Genomic DNA, 14,057 nt, shown 5'->3' with positions numbered 1-14,057 from the left:
CCCTCTCCTTCTCTCTCCCCTCCCTCTCTCTCTCTCTCCCCATCCCTTTACCCTCTCCCCTTCCCTACCCCTCCTCATTACCAACAGCACCAAGTCTGCTGCACAAAATGAGTGAACGCCACTGTGTGTTTGCAGGTCGAATGGATGAATTTTTAGGCATTTAAAAGAGTCCAAATTAAACGAAACAAAGAAAGCAGCTTGCTCTTCCTATTTCTCCTCCCGCCCAAGGCTTGTGCAGGTCGAGGCAGCGAAGACCTGGGCCGTACAAATGGAGGCGTCACAGGGTCCCCCTTGCTGAGTGATCCGTTTGGTCATTGCAGTCAGAGGATGTCAGAGGAAATATTCTCAGCTGCAGAAGCCTTTGGGCCAGAGACTTCAGAGTGGGCCACACCTCATTGTTGATCACTGCTTTCTGGAGTATCTCTGTGACCTCCCTATCTCTGTGACCTCCCTATATCTGTAACCCCCCTCTATCTCTGTAGCCCCGCATCTCTGTAACCTCCCTATCTCTGTAACCTCCCTATCTCTGTAACCTCCCTATCTCTGTAACCTCCCTATCTCTGTAACCTCCCTATCTCTGTAACCTCCCTATCTCTGTAACCCCCCCATCTCTGTAACTCCCTATCTATAACCCCCGTATCTCTGTAACCCCCTATCTCTGTAACCTCCCTATCTCTGTAACCCCCTATCTCTGTAACCCCCTATCTCTGTAACCTCCCTATCTCTGTAACCCCCTATCTCTGTAACCCCCTATCTCTGTAACCCCCCTATCTCTATAACCCCCCTATCTCTATAACCTCCCTATCTCTGTAACCCCCTCATCTCTGTAACCTCCCTATCTCTGTAACTTCCCTATCTCTATAACCTCCCTATCTCTGTAACCCCCTCATCTCTGTAACCTCCCTATCTCTGTAACCTCCCTATCTCTGTAACCTCCCTATCTCTGTAACCCCCCCATCTCTGTAACTCCCTATCTATAACCCCCGTATCTCTGTAACCCCCTATCTCTGTAACCTCCCTATCTCTGTAACCCCCTATCTCTGTAACCCCCGTATCTCTGTAACCCCCGTATCTCTGTAACCCCCTATCTCTGTAACCCCCTATCTCTGTAACCCCCTATCTCTGTAACCCCCCTATCTCTATAACCCCCCTATCTCTATAACCTCCCTATCTCTGTAACTCCCTCATCTCTGTAACCTCCCTATCTCTGTAACTTCCCTATCTCTGTATGCAACCTCCCTATCTCTGTATGCAACCTCCCTATCTCTGTATGCAACCTCCCTATCTCTGTATGCAACCTCCCTATCTCTGTAACCTCCCATCTCTGTAACCTCCCTATCTCTGTAACTCCTCTATATCTGTAACCTCCCTATCTCTGTATGCAACCTCCCTATCTCTGTAACCTCCCTATCTCTGTAACTCCTCTATATCTGTAACCTCCCTATCTCTGTATGCAACCTCCCGATCTCTGTAACCCCCCTTTCTCTGTAACCCCGCTATCTCTGTAACCTCCCTATCTCTGTGACCCCCCTATCTCTGTGACCCCCCTATCTCTGTAACCCCCCTATCTCTGTAACCCCCCCTATCTCTGTAACCCCCCCTATCTCTGTAACCCCCCTATCTCTGTAACCCCCCTATCTCTGTGACCCCCCTATCTCTGTGAACTCCCTATCTCTGTAACCCCCTATCTCTGTAACCCCCCTATCTCTGTGACCTCTCTATCTCTGTAACCTCCCTATCTCTGCAACCTCCCTATCTCTGTAACCTCCCTATCTCTGTAACCTCCCCCCATCTCTATAACCTCCCTATCTCTGTAACCTCCCCCCCATCTCTGTAACCTCTCTATCTCTGAAACCTCCCTGTAACCTCCCTATCTGTGTAACCCCCCTATTCTGCACTATCCTCCAGCCCCACAACACCCCGAGATGTCTGCGCTCCTCTAATTCTGCCCTCTTGAGCGTCCCTGATTAGCCTTCTGTTGCCTGGGCCCCAAGCTCTGGAACTCCCTAAACCTCTTCTTGCTCCTTTCAGACGCTCCTTGAAACCTGCCTCTTTGATCAAGCTTTTGGTCACCTGCCCCAATTTCTTCGTGTGTGGCTCGGTGTGTACTGTGTGTTTTGTCTGTAAACACTGCTGTGGAGCGCCTTGCCATGTTAAAAGACGCTACGTGTTATACATGTTGTTGGGGGCGAGGCTTGGGCTGGATGGGGACACGCCCCACATTGCCCGGGCGAGTGGAGACTGTAATATGGTCTGTCTAATGCTGGTGACCGGAGAGCCGGAGGGCTGTGTCCAGGCTCCAGTGCAGACATCGCAACACCGGCTCTGAACACGGGGTTGGGTCCAGCGGGGGTACTGGTGTCCGATGGGTGATGGTACCCCCTCCCCAATGTGAAGCGTGTCATGTATCTACATTATTATATATAACTGTATCCCAACATGCTATACATGACTGCAATAAGATATGACCTGTAACCACCAGCATACCTTACCACCGGGGATGCACTTGCAAGAGACAGGTATATAAGCACAGATCTCAGGCAAGTGCAGCATTCCAGAGCTGTGAAATAAAAGGTGCAGGTCCAGAGTGACCTTGACTTCACTACATGCCTCGTGTGAATCTGTACTGAGGGGACAGGACTTTACAGTGGCGACGGGATACAGGATTACAGAATCCACAGAATGGCGAACAATGGATCAGATGAAAAGTACAATGCGGGAGACAATTGGGAGGACTTTATAGAAAGGCTCCAGCAAAGCTTTGTAACCAAAGACTGGTTCGGCGACGATACGGCAAACAAGAGAAAAGCCCATCTCTTGACCAGCTGTGGCTCGAAAACATACGCTTTAATGAAGGATCTGTTGGCACCTGAGAAACCAAGCAAGCAAGTCGTTTGAAGAATTGAGCACACTGGTAAGAGACCACCTGAAGCCAGCGAGCAGCCTACACATGGCCAGACACAGGTTCTACAACTACAGACGCTGTGTGGGCCAGAGCATACCCGACTTCGTGGCGGAACTTCGGAGGTTGGCTAGTTTATGTGAGTTCTCCGATGAACTGAGGAGAGAAATGGTGAGAGACTTTTTCATTGAAGGAATAGGCCACGCAGGCCTATTCCGAAAGCTCATAGAGACCAAGAACCTGACCTTAGAGGCAGCAGCACTGGTTGCACAGACATTCTTCGTAGGGGAAGAAGAAACGAGATTGATTTACAATGCAGGTACGACAACTAACGAAATAATGGAACAAGGAGTTCACAGCATTAGAAAAGCTGCTACCCCCACACACAGACAAAAGCGGCAGAACAGGCTTTCGACAGCAAGCAGTGGCAACGGAAGCCATCAAGGGCCACAGGAACGGCCGTTCACACTTCATCAACCCACAATGCGAGCAATCAACTACAAACTGAGAGAAGCTCAAGAGAGATCAGCCAGACGCAGCTCATTCTTTGCAAGCAGCCTGGAGGTGTGGGGGTGGGCACTCGTCAAGGGAATGTCGATTTCAGCAGGCTGTTTGCAGGATCTGTGAATATACAGGGCATTTGGCCCGCATGTGCAAAATAATGGCAGCTCGGCTGATATACGAATCGGACCCGGGACACCGATGTACAGCGGGTCAACACGATCAATGGCCGCTGCTCCGATGACAGGACGCCTCCTATAATGATGAGGGTCCTAATCAACGGGATATCTGTCAACATGAGCTGGATACAGGAGCGAGTCAATCTCTCATGGGCGCTTGCACAACTGTGGCCGCATAAAAGAGACAGACCAAAACTCACAAGGGTCGACACCACATTAAGGACCAAGACCAAAGAAATTGTACTAGTCCTCGGCAGCGCCATGCTCTCTGTCACACACAAAGGGACAGTGAACCGACTTCCCCTGTGGATTGTCCCCGGAGACCCCCCAGCACTGCTGGCGAGAAGCTGGCTGGCAAAACTAAACTGGAAATGGGATGATGTCCATGCCATGTCATTAGAGGAACGGACCTCCTGCTCAACAGTTATAAAGCGATTTGAACATCTCTTTCAGCCAGGTGTGGGCACTTTCAAAGGGGCCAAAGTCAAAATCCACATCACACAGGATGCTAGACCGGTCCATCACAAGGCCAGAGCTGTACCCTATGTGATGAGGGAAAAGATTGAACACGAACTAGACAGGCTTCTGCGGGAAGGCATTATATCACCTGTGGAATTTAGCGACTGGGCAAGTCCCATCGTCCCAGTCATGAAGCCTGATGGATCCGTATGAATTTGTGGGGACTACAAATCTACCATAAACAGAGTCTCCCTACAGGAACAGTACCCGCTGTCCAGAGCAGAGGACTTATTTGCCACATTGGCTGGAGGTAAACTTTTCTCAAAATTAGACCTCACATCTGCGTATATGAAGCAAGAATTGACCGAGGAATCCAAGCTACTCACCACCATCAACACACATCGAGGCCTTTTCATGTACAATCGATGCCCATTCGGCATCAGGTCAGCAGCTGCCATATTCCAGAGTCTGCTCAAGTCCATCCTGTGGACGGTTGTATTTCAAGACGACATACTTATCACGGGCAGGGACACCGACTCCCATCTCCGTAATTTGGAGGAAGTACTAAAGCGGTTGGATCGGGTAGGCCTACGAGTCAAGAAATCCAAGTGCCTGTTTCTCGCACCCAAGGTTGAATTTTTGGGCAGAAGGATTGCCGCTGATGGAATCCGCCCAACAGAGTCCAAAACAGAAGCAATTCGCCTGGCACCCAGGCCCCGGAATGTCTCAGAACTGCGTGCCTTTCTCGGGCTACTCAATTACTTTGGGAACTTTATGCAGAACTTAAGCACGCTGCTGGAGCCTCTCCACGTGCTACTCAGGAAGGGGTGCGATTGGTTTTGGGGGGACGCCCAGGAACGCGCCTTCTCAACAAGGCACGCAACCTTCTGTGTTCCAACAGTGTTTTGATTTTCTTTGACTCTGGTAAAAAGCTAGTTCTCACATGCGATGCGTCAGCATATGGGTCGGGTGCATTTTGCAACACGTCAATAGTGCGGGCAAATTACAACCCATAGCTTATGTCTCCAGGTCACTTTCGCGGGCGGAGCGCGGGTACGGAATGGTAGAGAAGGAGGCGCTTGCGTGCGTGTACGGTGTCAAAAAGATGCATGAATACCTTTTCGGGGCCAGGTTCGTGTTAGAAACCGACCACAAGCCCCTCACGTCCCTCCTATCCGAGAGCAAGGCAATAAACGCCAACGCCTCGGTGCGAATTCAACGGTGGGCACTCATGCTGGCGTCCTACGACTATACCATAAGGCACAGACCAGGCACAGACAACTGTGCCGACGCGCTCAGCAGGCTACCCGTGGCGACCATGGAAGGGTCTGACGAGCAGGACTGTGAGATAGTCATGGCAATCAATGCCTTTGAGTCCACAGGTTCGCCCATGACGGCTCGCCAAATCAGAGCCTGGACGGCCAGTGACCCCACGTTATCCTGAGTAAAAAGATGTGTCCTAACCGGTGACTGGGCAGAGGCTCGCGATGCCTGCCCCAAGGAATTAAAACCCTTTCACAGGCGCATGCATGAGCTATCACTACAAGCAGACTGCCTGATGTGGGGCAGCCGAGTAGTCATGCCTCTGCGAGGCAGAGAGGCATTTGTCCAGGAGCTCCACTGCGAGCACCCGGGGATTGTTCTCATGAAGGCCATAGCCAGATCCCACGTCTGGTGGCCTGGTATTGACGCAGACTTGGAGCTCTGCGTCCGAAGGTGCACCATTTGTGCCGCACTCAGCAATGCCCCCAGGGAGGCTCCACTGAGCCCCTGGCCTACCAAACCGAGGTCGCGGGTGCACGTAGACTGTGCGGGCCCATTCATGGGCAAAATGTTCCTCGTAGTTGTAGATGCATTTTCAAAGTGGATCGAATGCACCATTTTAAACTCGAGCACAACCTCCACCACTGTGGAGAGCCTCGCAACCATGTTTGCAACGCACGGAATCCCTGACATATTAGTCAGTGACAATGGTCTGTGCTTCACCAGTGCAGAATTCCAAGACCACGGCATAAATCTCATCAAGATGGCACCGTTCAAGCCGGCCTCCAACGGCCAGGCGGAGAGAGCAGTGCAAATCATTAAACAAGGCATGCTTAAAATCCAAGGTCCCACGCTGCAGGGTCGCCTGTCGCGACTACTGTTGGCATACAGATCTCGTCCGCACTCACTGACTGGGATCCCCCCCGCGCAACTGTTGATGAAAAGGACTTTAAAAACAAGGCTCTCATTAATCCTCCCAGACATGCACGAAATCGTTGAGGCAAAGCGCCGTAAGCTGACTGAGTACCATGTCAGAAATTCGAGGGGGAGATGGAATGAAATAGGGGACAAAGTGTTTGTACTAAACTATGGCAGGGGTCCCAAATGGCTTGCAGGGACAGTAACGGGCTACTGGTAGTACAAATGGACAATGGCAAAACCTGCCGGAGGCATGTAGACCAAGTCAAAAGCAGATTTACCAACAACACTGCGGAACCAGAGGCAGACTACAATGTGGAACTCGCACCACACCTGGTGGACAGACAGAGGGAACAACCTGAGGAAAGGGCAATCCCAACAGACAGGCCAGGCGAGTCAACAACAATCACACCAATTGAAACAGACAGCCCAGGCGAGATACCAGCAACCACACCCAAAGAAAAACAGACACCAAGGCAAACAACTGAACCACAACTCAGACGTTCCACATGAGAGCGTAGACCACCTGAGAGACTGAACCTATAAAGACAATAAGACCTTGTGGGAGGGTGATGTCATGTATCTTACATTATTATATATAACTGTACCCCAACATGCTATACACGACTGTAATAAGATATGACCTGTAACCACCAGCATACCTTACCACCAGGGGTGCACTTGCAAGAGACAGGTATATAAGGACAGGTCTCAGGCAAGTGCAGCATTCCAGAGCTGTGAAATAAAAGTACAGGTCCAGAGTGACCTTGACTTCACTACATGCCTCGTGTGAATCTGTACTGAGGGGACAGGACTTTACAAAGGGTAGGTGGGGCTCGGAGAAGGCAGTCTGTAGATATAATGTGTGAGGAAGGAAGTGGGATCTCCTCGCTCTGTGCACAACACTACACGGGCAGGTCTGCTGGCGAGCAAACAGGAAACAGCCCAAACAGAGAGAAGTAGAGGTGTTTTGTGTTTGGGGGAACACACGCACACTCTGGCTTGTTGTGGGCTCTGGCTGTCTCCCTCCCTGAGGGCAAGGTTATTTCTCAAATAGCAATGTGGCTTGTTCCCTGACCAGGAGAGCTGATGTTTCTCGGTAACTGCCAGTATCAGTGCTGGCCACCTCCCTGGAGTGGGAGTGGGAGTGGGAGTGGATGGTTTCGGATGAGCTCAGGTTTATGGAGGGTAAGGTGTAAGGCTGGTCTGGAGGGTATACAGTGCGCTTCAGTTGTACACACAGATGCAGATAGTCTCGTCTGCACCTGTTTTTAATGTGTCCAAATTCTCCATTACCACTCTCTTGCTATATAAAAACATTGCTGTTAACGTGACGTTATTTGCAAGTTGTTTCTTCATAGTCCCTTTTTGCATCTTTGTTACATTCTTTGTGTCCGTTTGTTGCTTTATAAAGTTCTAGTGGCTGCACTTGCAATTTCTCTCGCAACTGAAAGCCTGTTTTTGTTCGCTTGAAACTTCTCTTGCCTCATTTGTTGACCACGGTTGCTTAATTACACAAAGGAGATTTTGCCTTTTAGAGGCATGTACTGGTTTTGTGTCCTACCAAATACTGGTTTGAATGCTTTCCGTTTGTCAGTTTGCCTATTAGCAGTTCAGCCCAGTTTACTGCAGTTAAATCATTTCTCATGTCTTCGAAGTTTGGATTGCTTAAATGTAACAGCTGGGTTTGTAACTCCCCCTTCTCCCTCTCAAACCGAGGGAATACTGCCGCCCACTCTATCAGGACAATGTCCCCGAGGTGTAAGAATTAGATCAGGGAAACCTGATGCAATTTCCGATGTGCATGCGCCCTACTTTGATTGACAGCTTTGCTTATTGTGAAGAAATACTTTGTCCTATTTCGATCTTCAAATCAATAAAGGGTTATAATTGGGGGTGGGGGGCGTTTTCTGTTTTGCCAGGCAGTTGCATGGAGCACTTTGCAGGTGCCTGATTTCACCTATGGATTCTGCCTTAAAAGAAAGACTTGCATTTATATGACGCCTTTCACGACGACCGGACGAAGCACTTTATAGCCAATGAAGTAATTTTGGAGCGTAGTCACTGTTGTAATGTAGGAACACGACAGCCAATTTGCACACAGCAAGCTGTGTCATCGCTCCAACCCTCTTCAATCTTCCTCGCTGCCAAGCTCCACCTCACTGACGACTAGCTCCCCGCTGGAGTGGAACGAAACTACAGAACCAGTGGGAAGCTGTTTAACCTACGCCGCCTCCAGGCCAGGTCCAAGATCACCCCAACCTCTGCCGCTGAACTGCAATATGCGGACGACGCCTGCGTCTTCACACATTCAGAAGCTGAACTCACAAACAGCAATGTGATAATGACCAGAAAATCTGTTTTGTTTTTTGTTAAGCTGATTGAGGGATAAATATTGGCCAGGACACCAGGGATAACGCCCCTGCTCTTCTTCGAAATAGCGCCATGGGATCTTTTATGTCCACTTGAGAGGGTAGCCGGGGCCTCGGTTTAATGTCTCATCCGAAAGACGGCACCTCTGACAGTGCAGCACTCCCTCAGCACTGCATTGGATGCTACCCACTGAGCCACAACTGACACTTATGATCTCTGGTTTGAGTTAAGTGTTACGAAAAAGTTTTGAAACATTTTTATTGGTTTGTAGTGGTATTGGTGAGATAGTAAAGTTGTGTAATCTAGTGAAATTTGCAGTGCGCACTCTTGCTTCTGCTACATAAGGTTTAAGATAAAGATAGAGAAGGTGATAAGTAAGACAAAGACTAAAGTAATACATTGGAAAAATGCTGATTTTAAGGGGATGAGAATGGAACTAGGGAAAGTAAACTGGAAAAAATTACCGACAAGGAAATGGAATAACAGTGGGAAACATTTAAAATGGTGATCACTCGAGTCCAGGAGAAATAGCTCCCTTTATAAAACAAGAACAAACTAGCCAACAATGAGTGTGTAAAGATGAGTATGGATGAGTAAAAATAGGGCAAAATTGAAACGAAAGAAAACGACATACACCAAGCACATAGACAACAAAGGAGGGGATGACTTAAGGGAATATGAATAGGTTAGGAAAGAATTCAATAAAACAATTAGAAAAACTTTCAAATAATATAAAAACAAATAGAAAAATATTTGACAGACACGTAAATAACATGTGGTTGGAGAGATGGTGCAGGAGGGAGGGCTTTAGATTCCTGGGGCATTGGGACCGTTTCTGGGGGAAGGTGGGACCTGTACAAGTCGGACGGGTTGCACCTCAACAGAGCTGGGACCAATATCCTTGCGGTGGGGAGGGCGGGGAGCAGATGGGGAGCTGCTAGTGCTATTGGGGAGGGTTTAAACTAGCTTGGCAGGGGGATGGGAACCTGAGAGTGGTTTCATAAGGGAGAGAAGCAAAGCTGAAATTGGAAGGCAGAAAGTTAATGAGCGGGTTTGGAAGGCAGAGGAAACAAAGGCTAGAAAATAGACAACAAGGGGGTTTGGCAGTGCTAAATAACAACAACAACTTGGTATTTACATAGTAAAATGTCCGAAGGCGCTTCACAGGAGTGTTATAAGACACAAATAAATTTGACACCGAGCCACATGAGAAGAAATTCCGGCAGATGATCAAAAGCTTGGTTAAAGGTTTTAAGGAGCATCTTAAAGGAGGAGAGAGAGGCAGAGAGGTTTAAGGAGGGAGTTCCAGAGGCAACAGAAGGCACAGCAAACCAATGGTTGAGCGATTATAATCAGGGATGCTCAAGAGGGCAGAATTAGAGGAGCAGAGATATCTCGAGGGGTGGTGGTGGGGTTGTGAGGCTGAATGAGATTACAGAAATGGGGAGGGGCAAGGCCATGGAGGGATTTGTAAAAAAGGATGAGAATTTTGAGATCAAGGCGTTGCTTAACCGGGAGCCAGTGTCGGTCAGCGAGCACAGGGGGTGATGGGTGAGTGGGACATGGGCTGCTGAGTTTTGGATGACCTCAAGTTTACGTAGGGTAGAATGTGGGAAGCCAGCCAGGAGTCCGTTTGAGTAGTCAAATCTAGAGGTAACAAAGGAAATGATGAGCTGAGGCAGGGGCAGAGACGGGCGATGTTACGGAGGTGGAAATAGGCGGTCTTAGTTATGCTGAAGCTCATTTCAGGGTCAAATATGACACCAAGGTCGCAAATAGTCTGGTTCAGCCTCAGACAGATGTTAGAGAGAGGGATGAAGTCGGTGGCTAGGGAACACAGTTTGTGGTGGGGCCAAGAGGGGGGATCAGAGAGAAACTGGAGAAAGATGCGAGTTCAGGACTAGGGCAGGGGGGCACCTCAGAGGAAGTTTGGCCCAGTGGACTAGGGAAAAAAAGGGGAGTGGCAGAGGCAGCTGATCGGATGGTCTCAATCTTTGAGACAAAGAAATCCATGAGCTCCTCACACTTGTTGTTGGAGGCGAGTGTGGTGGAGACAGGGGAGAGGGAATTTAAGAAGGTTAGCAGTAGACAATAGTAGCTGGGGGTTATCTTTGCATTTCAGAATGATCCTGGAAAAGTGAGCAGTTTTGGCAGACAAGAGTCGATCCCGATAATGCTTTATGCGGTCCAACTAGACCTGACGGGGAATGGCTAAACTAGTTGTCCGCCACATCCCTTGGACTTGTGGGAGCGAAGATGAGGGCCGTACCAGGGTGAGAGAGAGAAATTGTTTTAATAGGGACTAGGGCTTCAAAGGTGGTGGTGAGGATATGGTTGAGCAGATCGGTGGCTGCAGAAATGTCATATTGAATGGAGGGCTAAAGGCTGGGCTGTTTGGCGTTGATATGTGCAGTTTGTAAGAAAGTTTGGAGAGAGTTTTTTCCGGGGCGGATGCCGAAGGAAGTAGGATTGGGTGGGGGAGGGGGGATGTGGGTGGAGAGCAATATAAGGAAATGGTCAGAGCTGGCCTTATCTGCAATTGGGAGCAACGTGCACATGAGAGATGGCAACGTCAAGGGAGTGGCGGTGAATATGGGTTGGGTAGTTCATAGAGAGGGAGTGATGTAAGGGAGGATAGGAGGGTAGTGAACTCAGAGGAGAGGTTGCATGATGAATTTAGATGGAATTTGAAATCAACGAGGATGAGAAGTCGCTCGGTGCAGAGGCTGAGGGAGGAAAGCAGTGAAGATATCTCGGTAATATCTTCAATTCAAGGAGTCTAAGGAATAAGGCAGATGAACTGAGGGCACAGATAGACAATTGGGAGTGTGATATTACAGCTATTATGGAGATATGGCTGAACGAAGGGCAGAAATGGCAGCTCAACATTTCTGGTTACAGGGTTTTCAGACGGGATCGAGGGGGTCATAAAAAAAGGAGCGGGTAGCAGTATTGATTAAAGTAACCTCAGAAGAGGGATAATGGGCTGAATTTTCCCCAGTAATTTGCGCTGTTTTTTTTGGAACAGGCTACTTTTTTTGGCCTAAGTTTTAAAATCTACAGTTTCCCCGATCAATTTACACCAGCGTAACTCAATTAGTTACGATTCTTTTAGGTAAGTTTTTTATTCAGTCAAAGGGGGAGTAACCAGCCACCTACGCCAATTCTGGCCATTTAGGGAAGTTTGGCCAGTTGAGAGTTATTCCATTTCTGCTTAGGTCAGCGTATGTGGCCTCTGCAGAAAACCCTTGCGGAGAGTTAAAGAAATCGGCGCAGGTAAGTAAATTGGAGGAGGTCATTCAGCCTGGGCTAGGGGCGGGGAGCGGACCGGGAGGGCACTCGGGGCCTGGGCTAGGGCAGGGGAGCAGACCGGCGAGCCCTTCGGTCTGGGCTGGGGGCGGGGAGTGGACCGGAAGGGCACTCAAGGCCAGGGTCGGGCGGGGGAGCAGACCGGCGAGCCCTTCGGTCTGGGCTAGGGCAGGGGAGCAGACCGGCAAGCCCTTCGGTCTGGGCTGGGGGCGGGGAGTGGACCGGAAGGGCACTCAAGGCCAGGGTCGGGCGGGGGAGCAGACCGGCAAGCCCTTCGGTCTGGGCTGGGGGCGGGGAGTGGACCGGAAGGGCACTCAAGGCTAGGGTCGGCGGGGGGAATCAGTAAGCCCTTTGAGTTGGCAACTGTTGCTTCTTTATTGCTTAACAAGCAAGCCAAACAATGTTGTTGCTCTGCTGGAGATCAGCAAGCTGGCTAATGTAACAGGCCTCCAGCACATAGAATTAGCTTTACCAAACAGCACAAATTGATCCGAATGCAATGAAAGTGAGTGGTGATAGCTATTTATTTAGATTGAACATGAAGTCGTAACATAGTTTCTTGAGCTCTTTGTACTTCGGAATAAACTGCATTTACAGTGGTGCCTCTCCAACGCAATTTACGCTCACTGTAGGATTGGCTTTGTTTTCCTGCCAGGGGCAACTCTGCTATCTGCTGAGATTGATGTCACTTTGTGAGTAACTAGGCAGAGATCTCCAGAGCTTGTGGCACCAATAAAAAACCTTCAATGTGTTGGCCAGTAGCAGTCACGCTGATCTCCCTCACTGTTGTCAGAGCAATCTTTAAAAATGGCCGGTTGCCAAATCCCAGTTGTACTGCGCATGCGCGTCCATTGCAGCGACATCAAAAATGTCACTTTTTTCCCCCCCGCATATGCGCAGAAGGCCCGGCTTTGTTTATCGGCGCAGACAGCAGCCTCCCCCCCCCCCCCTCCCCCGAGGCGACTGGACATGCTGCGCGGCCCTGGATTCCAGTTACAGATCAGGGAAAGTTAGCGCAATTATTTATGGCTCATTTCTGGACCTAAAAACGCGGCGTAACTTTGGCAATATGCCAGAAAATGGGTTTGGGCAAAATTGAGCCCATTATGTCAGGAGGATCATCAAATGAGACCATATGGGTTGAACTGAAGATCACACTTCTGGAAGTATACTATAGACCCCCAAACAGTCAGAGAGAGATCGGAGAGCAAATATGTAGGCAAATATCTGAGAAGTGCAAAAACTATATGGCAGTAATAGTAGAGGATTTCAATTACCATAATATTAACTGGGATAGAATTAGTTTGAAAGGTATAGAGGGTGCAGAATTCCTAAAATGCATTCAGGAGAACTTTTTTAGCCAGTACATAGCAAGCCCAACAAGGGAGGGGACAATTCTGGTCTTAGTTTTAGGGAATGAAGCCGGGCAGGTGGAAGGGGTATCAGTGGGAGAGCATTTTGGTGCTAGTGGTCATAATTCAATTAGATTTAGGGTAGTTATGGAAAAGGACAAAGATATTCAAGGGTATTTGGCAATTCGGAAGGACAGACAGAAAGGAAAAGGAGGTGGGGTAGCACTGTTAATAAAAGATGAGATCAGTGCGTCAGTGAGAAACGATGTTGGCTCAGAGGATCAAGATGTTGAATCAGTTTGGGTGGAGATAAGGAATAATAAGGGGAAAAAGTCACTGGTGGGCATAGTCTATAGGCCCTCTAACAGTAACTGCACTGTTGGACGGAGTATAAATCAAGAAATATTGGAGGCTTGTAATAAAGGAACGACAATAATCTTGGGCGATTTTAACCTTCATATTGATTGGACCAAGCACATTGGCTGGGGTAGAGGAAGAGTTCATAGAGTGTATCCAGAATAGTTTCCTCGAACAGTACGTTGTGGAACCAATCTGGGAGCAGGCTATCTTAGATCTGGTCCTGTATAATGAGACAGGATTAATAAACCATCTCCTAGTAAAGGATCCCCTTGGAACAAATGATCATAGCATGGTTGAATTTCAAATTCAGATGGAGGGCGAGAAAGTTGGATCTCAAACCAGCGTACTAAGCTTAAATAAAGGAGGCTACAAAGATATGAGGGCAGAGTTATGAGGGCTAAAGTGGACTGGGAAAATAGATTAATGTGTAGGACGGTTGAT

General features: G+C 48.9%; 1 protein-coding gene across 8 annotated transcripts in view; it reads left to right on the top strand.

The window, feature by feature from the left end:
- st3gal4 (ST3 beta-galactoside alpha-2,3-sialyltransferase 4) overlaps window positions 1-14,057 on the top strand; it is a 308,604-nt gene that overhangs the window by 108,369 nt on the left and 186,178 nt on the right. Inside the window, exon 1 of one of the 8 annotated variants that reach the window (XM_070894288.1) lies at window positions 6,971-7,047. The exons of 6 other annotated variants lie outside the window; for them this stretch is intronic. The gene's annotated coding sequence lies outside the window, so the exon portion shown is untranslated. Of the gene's footprint in view, window positions 1-6,970; window positions 7,048-7,385; window positions 7,411-14,057 lie in introns of those variants that run through there. One more of the 8 variants, XM_070894286.1, reaches the window with a different exon arrangement.

Source organism: Pristiophorus japonicus, chromosome 11 (assembly GCF_044704955.1).
Source record: "Pristiophorus japonicus isolate sPriJap1 chromosome 11, sPriJap1.hap1, whole genome shotgun sequence".
Lineage (NCBI taxonomy): Eukaryota > Metazoa > Chordata > Chondrichthyes > Pristiophoridae > Pristiophorus > Pristiophorus japonicus.
Note: the sequence above shows the minus strand (reverse complement) of the source record. Positions and strands in the feature narration are given on the sequence as shown.